We start from the raw sequence: 12743 nt of genomic DNA, 5'->3' as shown, positions 1-12743 counted from the left end.
TCCCCATCCCAGCAGCTTCGTTCCAGCCGTTGCGCAGGTCCATTCCTGTGAGGTCATCTCTGATGATTCTTTTTTTCACACTCACAGTGTGTCCATCTTGCGGCTCGCAAATACAAAGTGCAGCCGCCTCTCCTGCTTCCACCAGACTGGCTGGAGAGCCCCAGTCAGCGCTGCCTGAAGTGCCGAAACAAGCCTCCTGAATGCTCTCTTGTTCCCGCCTGGGCCTCCACGGTTGGCTGCTCGGTCAGCCCAGCAACCAGCTGGACCTGGCTGAGCTGGGAACGCCTCCTGTCGAAGCCTTCCGGAGGCTCCCCACGTCTCCTAACCAAAGCCGAAGCCCTTGCGGGGACCACCAAGGCTTTAGACTGCTCGTTCCTTTGTGTTTGTTTCAGGTTTTTATTCACGTTCCAGTCATACTCGTTTCAGGAGCAGAATTTAGTAATTGGACACTTGTGCACAAAGACCAGCGATCATCTCAAGTGCCCTCCTGAATGCCGGGGACACACCGAACCACCCACCTCCTCCCCAGCAATCCTCAGCGCTCTAGTTAAGGATCTGTTTTATTATTTGTTTTTATTATTTGCCTCCCTCTTGTCCCTACATTTGTCTGTTTTGTTTCTTAAATTCCACGTATGATTTCACTCATGTCTCTGACTGACTGACTTCGCTTGAGCGTTATAGACTCTAGTGCCATCCATGTCACCGCCGTTGGTAAGAGCTTATTCTTTTGTAGGGCTGGGGAATATTCCATTGTATATAAACACCACATCTTCTTTTCTTTTAAGATTTTACTTATTTGACAGGGATCACAAGTAGGCAGAGAGGTAGGTAGAGAGGAGGAAGCAGGCTCCGTGCTGAGCAGAGAGCCCGTTGCAGGGCTCCACCCGGGGACCCTGGGATCATGACCTGAGCCAAAGGCAGAGGCTTTAACCCACTGGGCCACCCAGGCGCCCCAATACACCACATCTTCTTTATCCGTTCATCAGTCGATGGACATTTGGGATCTTTCTATAATCTGGCTATTGTTGGTAATGCTGCTGTAAACATTGGGGTGCATGTATCCCTTTGAATCAGTATTTTTGTATCCTTTGGATAAATACCTAGTAGTGCAATTGCTGAATTAGGGTCGTGCTATTTGAACTTTTTGAAGAAGTTCCAGGCAGTGACTGCACCAGCCTTCATTCCCACCAATACTGTAAGAGGGTTCCCCTTTCCCGGCGCCCTTGCGGGAAACATCTGTTATTTCCTGAGTTGTTAATTTTAGCCATTCTAACAGGTGTGAGGTGAATCTCATTTTAATGTTGTATTTCCCTGATGAATGATGATGGTGAGCATCTCTTTAATGTGTTTGTTAGCCATCTGGATGCCTTCTTTGGAAAAATGTCTATTCCTGTCTCTAACCATTTCTTGACTGCATTATTTGTTTTTTGGGTGTTGACTTTATTAAGTTATTTATAGATTTTGGATATTAACCTTTTATCAGATATGTCATTTGCAAATATCATCTCCCATCTTAAAGGTTACCTTTTAGTTTTGTTAATTGTTTCCTTCACTGTGCAGAAGATTTATCTTGATGAAGTCCCAGGAGTTCATTCTCCCTTTTGCTTCCCTTGCTTCCAAAGACCTAATAAGAAACTGCAATGGCCAATGTCAAAGAGGTTGCTGTCTGTGTTCTCCTCTAGGATTGCGATGGTTTCCGTCTCACATTTAGGTCGTTCATCCATTTTGAATTTCTTGTAAGAAAATGGTCCCGTTTCATTCTTCTGAACTTGCTGTCCTCTTTCCCCAACACCATTTGTTGAAGGGGCTGTCCTTTTTTCCCTTGGTACTCTTTCTTGCTTTGTCAAAGATTAGTTGACCATATAGTTATGGGTCCATTTCTGGGCTTTCTGTTCCTGTTCCATTGATCTATCTTTCTGTTTTTGTGCCAGTACAATACTGTCTTGATTGCTACAGCTTTGTGATATACCTAGAAGTCCAGGGATTGTGAAGACCTCAGCTTTTCTTTTCTTTTTCAAGATTGCTTTGGCTATTTGGGGTCTTTGGTTGTTCCATTAAAATTTTAGGATTCCAGCTCTGTGAAAAATGCTGGTGGCGTTTTGATAGGCATCACATTAAATGTGTAGATTGCTTGGAGTAGTATAGACATTTTAATAATATTTGTTCTTCTAATCCATGAGCATGGACTGTCTTTTCATTTCTATATGTCAACTTTAATTTCTTTCATAAGTGTTCTATAGTTTTCAGAGTACAGATCTTTTAGCTCTTTGGTTAGGTTTATTCCTAGGTATTTTATGCATTTTGGTGCAGTTGTAAATGGGATCAGATTTCTCTTTCTGCTGTTTCATTATTGGTGTGTAGAAATGCAACCGATTTTTGTATGTTGATTTATATCCTGCAACTTTACTGAATTTGTATATCGGTTCGAGCAAATTTTTTTGATGGAGCCTTTCAGGTTATCCACATAGTGTATCATGTCATCTGCAAATAGTAACAGTTTTCTTCTTCCTTGTTGATTTAGATGCCTTTTATGTCTTTCTGTTGTCTGAGTGCTGAGGCTAAGAGTTCTCGTACTGTGTTAAATAACAGTGGTGAGATGGACATCTCTGTCTTGTTCCTGACTGTGGGGGAACAGTTCTCAGCTTTTCCCCATTTAGGATGATACTAGCTGTGGGTTTTTCATATATGACCTTTATGATGTTGAGTTACATTCCCTTTCTCCCTACTTTGTTGAGGGCTTTTGCTAAGAATGGGTGCTGTACTTTGTCAAATTTTTTTCTACATCTATTGAAAACATATGGTTCATATCCTTTCTTTTATTAATGTGGTGTATAAGTTGATAGATTTACAAATATTGAGCCACCTTGGAGCCCAGAAATAAATCTCACTTGACTGTGGTGAATGATTCTTTTAATGTACTATTAGATTCAATTTGCTAGTATTTTGCTGAGAATTTTTGCATCCCTGTTCATCAGGGATATTGACCTATGATTCTCTTTTTTTAGCGGACTAGTCTGGTTTTGGAATCAAGGTGATGCTGGCCTCATAGAATGAGTTTGGAATTTTTCCTTCCATTTCTATTTTTTGGAATAATTGGAGAAGAAGAGATATTAACTCTTCTTTAAATATTTGATAGAATTCCTCTGAGAAGTCATCTGGCCCTGGATTTTTATTTGTTGGGTGATTTTTTATTACTGATTCAGTTACTTTGCTGGTTATCAATCTGTTCAAGTTTTCTAAGTCTTCCTGTTTTAATTTTGGTAGTTTATGTGTTTCTAGGAATTTATCCATTTCTTCCAGATTGCCCACTTTGTTGGCATATAATTTTTCATAGTATTTCTTTTGTTTGTTTGTTTGTATGGTGTTGGTTGTGATCTCTCCTTTTTCATTCATTATTTTATTTTTTAGTCCTTTCTCTTTCCTTTTTGATAAAGCTGGCTAGTTTTATTAATTCTTTCAAAGAACCAGCTTCTGGTTTCATTCATCTGTTCTGGATTTGTTATTTCTATATCATTTATTTCTGCTCTAATATTTATTATTTGTCTTCTTCTGCTGGCTTTAGGCTTTATTTGTTGTTCTTTTTCTAGCTCCTTTAGGTGTAAGGTTAGGTTGCAAGTTTGAGATTTTTCATACTTCTTGAGGTAGACCTGTTTGCTATATACTTCCTTCTTGTGATTGCTTTTACCGCATTCCAAATATTTTGTGTTTTCATTTTCATTTTATTCCATGTTTTTTTTTTTTTTAATTTCTTCTTTAACTTCCCAGTTGATCCATTCATTCTTTACTAGGATGGTCTTTAGCCTCCGTGTATTTGTGGTCTTTCCAATTTTTTTTCTTGTGGCTGACTTCAAGTTTTATAGCACTGTAGTCACAAAGTATGCACAGTATGATCTCAATCTTTTTGTAATTGTTGAGGCCTGATTTGTTACCTAGAATGTAATCTGTTCTAGAGAATATCCCACTTAGATTTGAAAGGAATGTGTATTCTGCTGCTTTAGGATGAAATGTTCTGAATTTATCTGTTAAGTCCATCTGGTCCAGTGAGTCATTCCGAGCCATTGTTTCCTTGTTGATTTTCTGTTTAGATGATCTATCCATTGACGTAAGCGGGGTATTAAAGTATCCTACTATTATATTATATCAATGAGTTCCTTCACTATAGTTTTATATATTTGGGTGCTCCTAACTTGGGGGCATAAATATTTACAATTGTTAAATCATCTTGTTGGACAGACCCTTTTATTATAATAATCTTCTTCATCTCTTGTTACAGCTTTTGGTTTTAAAATCTAATTTTTCGGGGCGCCTGGGTGGCTCAGTGGGTTAAAGCCTCTGCCTTCAGCTCAGGTCATGATCCCAGGGTCCTGGAATTGAGCCCCGCATCGGGCTCTCTGCTCAGCAGGGAGCCAGCTTCCTCTTCTCTGTCTGCCTCTCTGCCTACTTGTGATCTCTGTCTGTCAAATAAATAAGTAAAATCTTTAAAAAAAATAAAATAAAATCTAATTTTTCTGGGACACCTGCATGGTTCAATTAGTTAAGCATCTGCCTTCTGCTCAGGTCGTGATCCTGGGGTCCTGGGATTGAACCCGGCATCAAGGTCCTTGCTCAGCAGGAAACCTGCTTCTCCCTCTGCCTTCCTCTCCCTCCCCTTCTGCTCTCTCTCTGGCAAATAAATAAATAAAATCTTTTTTTTTTTAAATAAAATAAATAAAAATCTAGTTTGTTTGGTGTAAAGTATTGCTACTCCAGCTTTCTTTTGACATCCATTTGCATGAAAGATGGCTCTCCATCCCCTCACTTTCAATCTGCAGGTGACATTAGGTCTAAAATGAGTCTCTTGTAGGCAGCGATTAGATGGGTCTTATTTTTTTATCCATTGTGATGCCCTATGTCTTTTAATTGGGCATTTTAGTCCATTTACATTCAGGGTCATTATGGATAGATAGGAGTTTAGTGCCATTTTATTGTTTTGTTGTTTCTGGAGATTTTCTGTTTTTTTTCTTGTCGTTGTCACTTTTGGGTCTTTTTTTCCCCACTCAATATTTCCCTTTAATATTTCTTGAAGGGCTGGTTTAGTGGTCATGAACTCCTTTAGTTTTTAGTTTTTAGTCTGGGAAACTCTTTCCCTCACCTTCTGTTCTGAATGCTAGCCTTGCTAGCCAAGAGTATCCTTGACCGTATATTTTTCCTGTTCAGCATGTTGAATATATCATACCATTGGCTTCTTGCCTGTCAAGTTTCTGTGGAAAGATCTGCTGCTAACCTTATTTCTCCTCCCTTGTAGGTTAGGGACTTCTTTAGCACTGGTTCTTTTAGGAGTTTTTCTTTATAGTTTGTAAATTTGACTATGCTATGTCTTGGTGTGGGCCGGCTTTTGTTGATTTTGGAGGGAGTTCTCTGTGTCTCCTGGATTTGGATGTCTGTTTCCTTATAGTTTTCAGCTATAATTTCCTCAAATAAAACTTCTGCCCCCTTTTCCCTCCTTCTTCTGGGACTCCTATGATACAAATGTCATTATTCTTTAAGAAGTCACCAAGGTCCCTAAGTCTTCATTTGTGAATATTTTTCTTTCCCTCTTCTTTTCAGCTTCATTATTTTCTAGAATTTTATCTTCTTTTTTAAAAATTTTATTTATTTATTTGACAGAGGGAGACACAGCGAGAGCAAACACACAAATCGGAGGAGTTTGGGGGGAGGGAGAAGCAGGCTTCCTGCTGAGCAGGGAGCCTGATGCGGGGCTTGATCCCAGGACCCTGGGATCATGACCTGAGCCAAAGCAGATGCGTAATGCATGAGCCACCCAGGTGCCCCCAGAATTTTATCTTCTGTATCACTTATTCATTCCTCTATTTCTTCCATCCTTGTGGTCATTACATTCAGTTACTTTCAAATCTTGATTATTGCAGTTTTCATTTTGGCGTGATGAGTTTTTAGGTCTTTTATCTCTGCAGTAAGGGTCTCCCAGTACCTTCTATGTTTTTCTCAAGCCCAGCCAGTATTCTTATGATCGTTGCTTTAACTTCTGCATCAGGCATATTACTTTTATCTGTTTCGATTGGATCCCTTCCTGTAACCTTTTCTTTTTCTTTCCTTTGGGATGAATTCCTCCATCTTGGCATTTTTGTCTAGGTCTGTCTTCTTCTCTGTGTTAGGAAAGCCTGTTATGTTTCCTGCCCCTGAGAGTAGTGGCTTTATAAAGAAGACTTCGTATACTGTCCAGGGCCTGGTGCTTTAGAAAGTGTCTCTGGGGTGTGCTCTATGCACGCTGCTGCTGTGTTTTGGCTGCTATTTGCCTCCGGTCAGTCTTTGGCAGAGTCTGTCCTTGCCTGCAGTGGGGAGTGTTAGGACCTTGGCCAGACTGTGACAGGTTTTAACTAGGTGTGCCCTGGTCTGTTTGTGGAAAGAGACCTGATGCTGTTTCTACTGGAGCTGAAGATTGGCAGAACTGTATGGTCAGTAGACCCAGGGTGCGGGGGTGGGGGGGTGGGGTTGTGCTGGTTTTCTGGGAGAGGGGCCCGCTATACTAGTTCTCAGGCAGAGTTGCCCGAGAAAAGCAGCATCTGCAGAATGCGGCGGGTGGGGCTTGTGTAAGCAGTTTAGGCCGCCAGAGTTGGCACTATGCTGCTTCCTGAAGTTAGTTTACACTGGGGGCAGGGGAAATAAATGGCACTGGCCCTCTTCCTCGTTCCCAGAGAGGGTGTTCGTCCTTACCAGTGTTCCAGAAGCCCTCCCAGAAAAGTGAACAGTCCCCACCTCGTGTGACCCAGGTGTTCCTCAGAAACCTGCCTCACCCTGTCTGTGTCCAGGCCACCTGCCCACCCAACGGGGCCCTGCACCTGTTTTCCATCCCTGGCAGGCTGGCTGAGTTTCACAACTCCAAACTTTAGCAACCAGTGCAGCACAGACCCACACAGACCCTCTGGGGGAGGTTCTTCCGCGCTGGGCCAGTACCAGTTTGTCTCAGAAGGGCAGTTGCACCAAAGCACAAGGATGTGGATTCTGGAGTAAAGTGCAGGAAAGAGCCGTGTCTGGGTTAGCAGCTGTCAGCAGATGTCTCTGTGCATTTGCTGGGGGGCAGGGGTGGGTAATGGCACCTTCCAGCTCTTTTGTCTGAGATGCAATGGCACCTGTCCCAGATGCACTCCAAGAAGGGGGACCCATCTCTCCCAGGGCATCCCAGGGGACCCTAAGATTGATACAGTCTGCTCCCAGGCTACCTCCCTCAGGGCTCCACGCCAGCCATTCCACAGACCTCTAAAACTCCAGTTTTTGAGCCCTGCTGGTTATAAAAACTCACAAAACTCAGCCCCTCTCATTTTCCCAGCCAATGGCTTTGGGGAAATGTTTTCCTTATGCAATTCCCTGTGTGTTCTCTCTTCTCAATCTCTCTCTCTCTCTCTCACCACTCTCCATGACAGGGTTCCCTCCCCCTGTGATGTGTTTCTCCCCCAAATCATGTCTCTGAACCTCCAACATTCCATAATGTGGCCTCTTCTCTCTCTCTAGTTTGCAGTTTGTCCTGTTGGTCCTCAGATCAATTTCTTGGGTATTCAGAATGAGTCGATATTCATCTAGCTGGGTTCCAGGGAAGAGGCAAGCTTGAGGTCCTCCTATTAGTCAGCCATCTTCGCTCCGTGGTTTTATATTGTCAAACAACAAAAACTCAAGTGACCAATTTAACAGATTGAAAGGAAGAAAAAATTCTCTATCTTTTGAGATCTTCCAGGTAGACTAAGAATTACATTTACATGAGACAGATTAACAGGAGAAAAAAAAAAAAGCAAAGTTTTATTACATATGCACAGTGGCCCAGTTATGAAATTGAGATCTAAAGAAATGATCTAGACAGGTAATTTTTATACTTTTTAGGCAGAGACAATAAGTCTGTGAAGAGTTGACAGAATGAAGAAAACTCAGGGGGCTTCAATCTGTAAGGAATTCTATACAGAATTTGGGTTGTGGAAGCAAATTAGTAAAAAGTAACAAAGATTGTTTATATAGCTTTTTCAGCTCTAAATTCTCCATCTCTTGTGATACCTACTAGTACAGAGAGAGTACCTTTTGCAGGGGAGATTCATTTCCTGCTTTCAGGGGGACACAAGAGGGTCAGAGTATCCTTGCATGGCCTGTCACATGAATAACTTTTGTTTAAAATAATCAATATCCAAAGTGGCACATTTTAAGGCAGACTGCCCTTGACCCCTTCAAGATCAAATTGGCTTTACTGAATGATTCATGAATTGGGCAGCATCTAGCAAATAAAAGGGAGCTCCATCAAGCTGTGGAAGAAGAAAGGTTTTCGAAAGGCAGGGGGAGGGGTGTTGGGGGAAAGGAAATCATTAGCAAGTAATGCATTGTTTTAGGCAAGGTCCTCCTTGAAGGGGAACGGAAGGGGTCTATCCGTAAATGTCCTAGCGCTGTATGCTAACCAGGAAATTCCATGCTGACTGGTTAAAGGTTACATTGGTGGTGGGGGTGGGGGTGGAAACTGCAGTTAAGTTCGTATTAAGTCTTGGTATCCTGATGTGGGGTCTTACTGTAAGTGTCTCCATTTGGGGCCTATGGTTTTCTTTTTAACAATATGATCAGTCCGGTCACCTCTTATCTTTCTGTTTCCTACTGGTCATCTTCCCTGGCTCCTTCAGCTCTAGGCACCCAGGCCTCTTTACGATCCTCAAACTGGAACCTGCCAGTCATGGTCCCAGTGCAGGAATTTTGCCCTGGCTCTTCCTCCTCTAGTGGCTAACCCTGCATCTGCTCGGGGTCTCCGCTCACGTGGCATTTTCTCAGTGTGGCCTTCCCTAATCCTATCCTTCTATCCTGGTTCCCTAATATATTGTGAATATCCTTCTATCTCTTCCTATCCTCCTGTCCTGGTCCCCTAATATATTGTGAATGCGTCTGTCGCCTCACTGAACTGAGAGCAGGGCATTTTGTTGTCGTCATTTTACCTTTGAGTCTCCTGTGTGTAGAATCATTCCTGGCAAATCAATATTTCTTGAATGAATAGATCTACCCCAAGCCCAGTTCAGGGGGTAACTGCCCTCTTTCCTGTCACTCATTTGTGGGTGTGTGAGTGCACATGTGTGTGGCTCTATGTAGTTTTATCACATGCCATGTTCCACTACCCGGCACTGTGATCAAATACAGTCTGATCCAGCACTACAAGTATCCCTCACGCTACTCTCTATAGCCACATCCTCTCTCCATATCTTCCAAGCTATGCTTTTTAAGAAAAATGTAAGACTATGGAAAGGTAGGTGGGGGGGTGCAAGAGCCTCTGCCCCCCCAGGGTCCCAAACAGACTAGGTTCAGCTGCTCCCCCTGACAAAATCCAAAGGCAGAGAGATAAGTGGTGGTGACACAAGAAAATTTATTCCGGTGAACCCAACACTCAGAAGACAGAGCATCTCAAAGACTTTCTCCCAAGTGCCAAAAATACTTCCAGGTTTATATAAGGAAAATATGAGGCAAAGATTAGTGGGTACATGCAGGTGGGCATTGAGGATCAGGTCGGTCATTGTGGAGAAGTCAATCACAGGGCGTCCTGTTGGCTCAGGAAGGTTCTTATTGCCTGAGAGGTAGTTTGGGTTCCATTCAGAGGATGCTTTGCCCCTAGGGTCTTTTCCCTAAGTTAAGAGAAAACTGGAAAGAAGAACTTCATTAGGTTTGCATTCCAAATGGAGGAAGGGAAAGTCCTCTTACAGAAATACCTCCATGATGTATTATGGTTTTATTTTTTCTTTGTTTGTTTTTCTTTTTTCTTTTTTTCTTTTTTCTTTTTTCTTTTTTTTTTTTTTTTTTTGGTGATATCAATGGCAGGACTATTTTACTACGAACACTTGATGGGTCAGATAAATCTGGGCACGTGCCAGACTTCCTTCTCCTTCTCACACCACGAGGAGCACTACAACTGCAGGCATATCTTCCCATGATCCTTGAGGTCTTGTTGAGTGAAAAAAAATTGCAGGAAAGTGAAAAGGTTGCAGAAAATGTCTTTTGGAGAGGAAAAAATTATATACATTTATATGAGCATATGAGGCTTTCAGTTCAATTTCTCATACCCTAACTCAAATGTTCAAACCTAAGTCTGGTTCTCTAAACCAGACTTGGAAGGACACTGACCCATGAGACTTGCCAAGGTTACCATCCGTCAACAGGTCACACATTCCACACTCAACAGTCAGAGTCACTCTCCCTGAATTCCTTATTGGAATCTCAACTCTCCTCATTCACGCTTAAACAAAAGATTTATAAGACAAGCAGAGATATATTATGAATGTCGTCCTGTCAGCACCTACTTTTCTCTTATTTTTACAATGAGACACGGTGTTCAGAAGAGGAATTCTTGCTATGCTGTCGTGTCATTTGAGGCCCAGGGAACACACACAGGCCACCAGGGCCAGTGTCATTGTGATAGATTGAAATGGCAAACTTCTCAGGCTGAGGGGAGAAAACACTCATGACCTGAGAAGCACATGTCCCAGAAATGTCTAGAATTTTTGGTAAAAACTCCTAAGGTTTTTTTTTTTTTTTATCTGACTCATAGTAGACTCATAAAGTGAAGGAAATAATGATTCTTTAGCCATTTCAGCTGCTAAAGTTTATAGTACTAGCATAATGTAGAGATAGTCTCTTTGCTAATTAAAAATATTATGTTTTATGTTTTGTCACTAATCTTTCTGGAATTGATCTTTGCATGTAGTGTATGCTAGGGATCGAATTGCTTTTCTTCCATTTATGGCTTCCTGTGATATGTGATTTATAATAAGAAATATATGAATTTGATCTTTATCCCCATTTCTGGCATTCAGCTCCTAAAACCCTTGGAATTTTCTGAGAGTGATCAATGTGTCTTTTGTAATGGCAACGGGCTGACTTTTGTAGAGTAGCTAGGGGTGGGGGCTGGTTGCTAAGAGAACCAACCAGGTGATTAGTGGGTTGGAACTTTTAGGTCCACCCCCCAATCTCCCTTGGAGGGAAGAGGGGTTTGAGATTGATAGCCAATGATCTGATCAATCATGTCTCTGTAATAAAACCTCCACAAAACCCCATAAGGATGGGGGTCAGAGAGTTTCCAGGCTGGTGAGCCAGAACCATGTGCCCTTGGGCCCAAGAACATAAGCTCCTTTGTCAGGGATCTCATCCTCTGTATGTCTTTATATGACTATTGATTCATATCCTTTGGTATCTTCTGTAACAAACCAGTAATCTAGTGAGTAAACTGGTTTCCTGATTTCTGTGAACCATTGTAGCAAATTGATTGAAACCAAAGAAGGGGTCATGGTAATCTATGATTTATAGCTCATTGATCAGAAGCACAAGTAACAACCTGGATATGAGACTGCGGTGGGAAGTGGAGGGCAGTCTTGTGGGATGGAGCTTTTTTTTTTTTTTTTTTTTTTTTAAAGATTTTATTTATTTATTTGACAGACAGAGATCACAAGTAGGCAGAGAGGCAGGCAGAGAGGAGGAAGCAGACTCCCTGCTGAGCAGAGAGCCTGATGCGGGGCTCTATCCCAGGACCCTGAGATCATGACCTGAGCCGAAGGCAGAGGCTTAATCCATTGAGCCACCCAGGTGCCCCGGGATGGAGCTTTTAACCTGTGGAACCTGATGCCATTTCTAAGCAAACAGTAAAAGAGTGGAGTTGAATTATAGGACACCCAGCTGGTGTCTGAGACTTGCTTGGTAGCGTGGGGAACCCTCTCCATGTTGGAATGCGGACCAGAATCATTAAACCTAAGTGTCCCAGCTCCTTGCACTGAAATGTACAACCTTTCTCCAGCTCCTGCAGTTTTGACTATAGAATGAATTTCCACGTACACATGGGTCTGCATCTGTTTATGTGGCACTCTTCTGTTACTATTCTGTATTTTGTATCCCTGCATCGATATCACATAGACTTAAATACTACAGCATTATAAAAAGTCTGGCTGCATAGTGGGGAAGGTTCTTACAATTCATCCTTCCTCAAGAGTGTTTAATTCTGGGTGGCTCAGATGGTTGGGCATCTGTCTTCAGCTCAGGTCATGATCCCAGGGGTCTGGGATCCAGCCCCACATCGAGTGCCCTGCTCAGTGCAGAGCCTCCTTCTTCCTCTCCCTCTGCCATTCCCTCCGCTTGTGCTCTCTGCTCTCTCTATCTCTCTGTCAAGTAAATAGTTTTAAAAAAATCTTTTTTAAAAAAAGAGTGTTTAATTTTTCTGTACATCACAAACCTGTACATTTTCTTTAAAGAAAAAGTTTGCAAAGTTCCACATAAAAAGGGGCAGGGTATTTTTGGTTGGGGTTACATTGACTTTATATGCCATGTGGGGGAGAAATAGCATCTCTTACATTGATTTTGCCAATCTAGGAATATTTTTAAAAAGATTTTATTTATTTATTTGACAGAGATCACAAGAGGCAGAGAGGCAGGCAGAGAGAGAGAGAGAGGAGAAAGCAGGCTTCCCAGTGAGCAGAGAGCCCGATGTGGTGCTCAATCCCAGGACCCTGGGATCACGACCTGAGCTGAAGGCAGACGCTTTAACCCACTGAGCTACTCAGGCACCCCTGAACATGTATATTTTTAAACTGAATTAGTTTTTTTTTAAAGTTTTCATAGTCTCTATAAAGGTCTTTTCCATTTTTGTTAGAATCAGTTCCTCAAATATATACTTTGTAGTTTTCAAAGTGCTATCTTAAACATTTTTATTTCATTTTCTGTTACTGAATGGTATGTTGAAATGCAACTGACCTTTA

The sequence above is a fragment of the Mustela lutreola genome, chromosome 13 (genome assembly GCF_030435805.1).
Source record: "Mustela lutreola isolate mMusLut2 chromosome 13, mMusLut2.pri, whole genome shotgun sequence".
In the NCBI taxonomy this organism is placed as follows: domain Eukaryota; kingdom Metazoa; phylum Chordata; class Mammalia; order Carnivora; family Mustelidae; genus Mustela; species Mustela lutreola.
Note: the sequence above shows the minus strand (reverse complement) of the source record.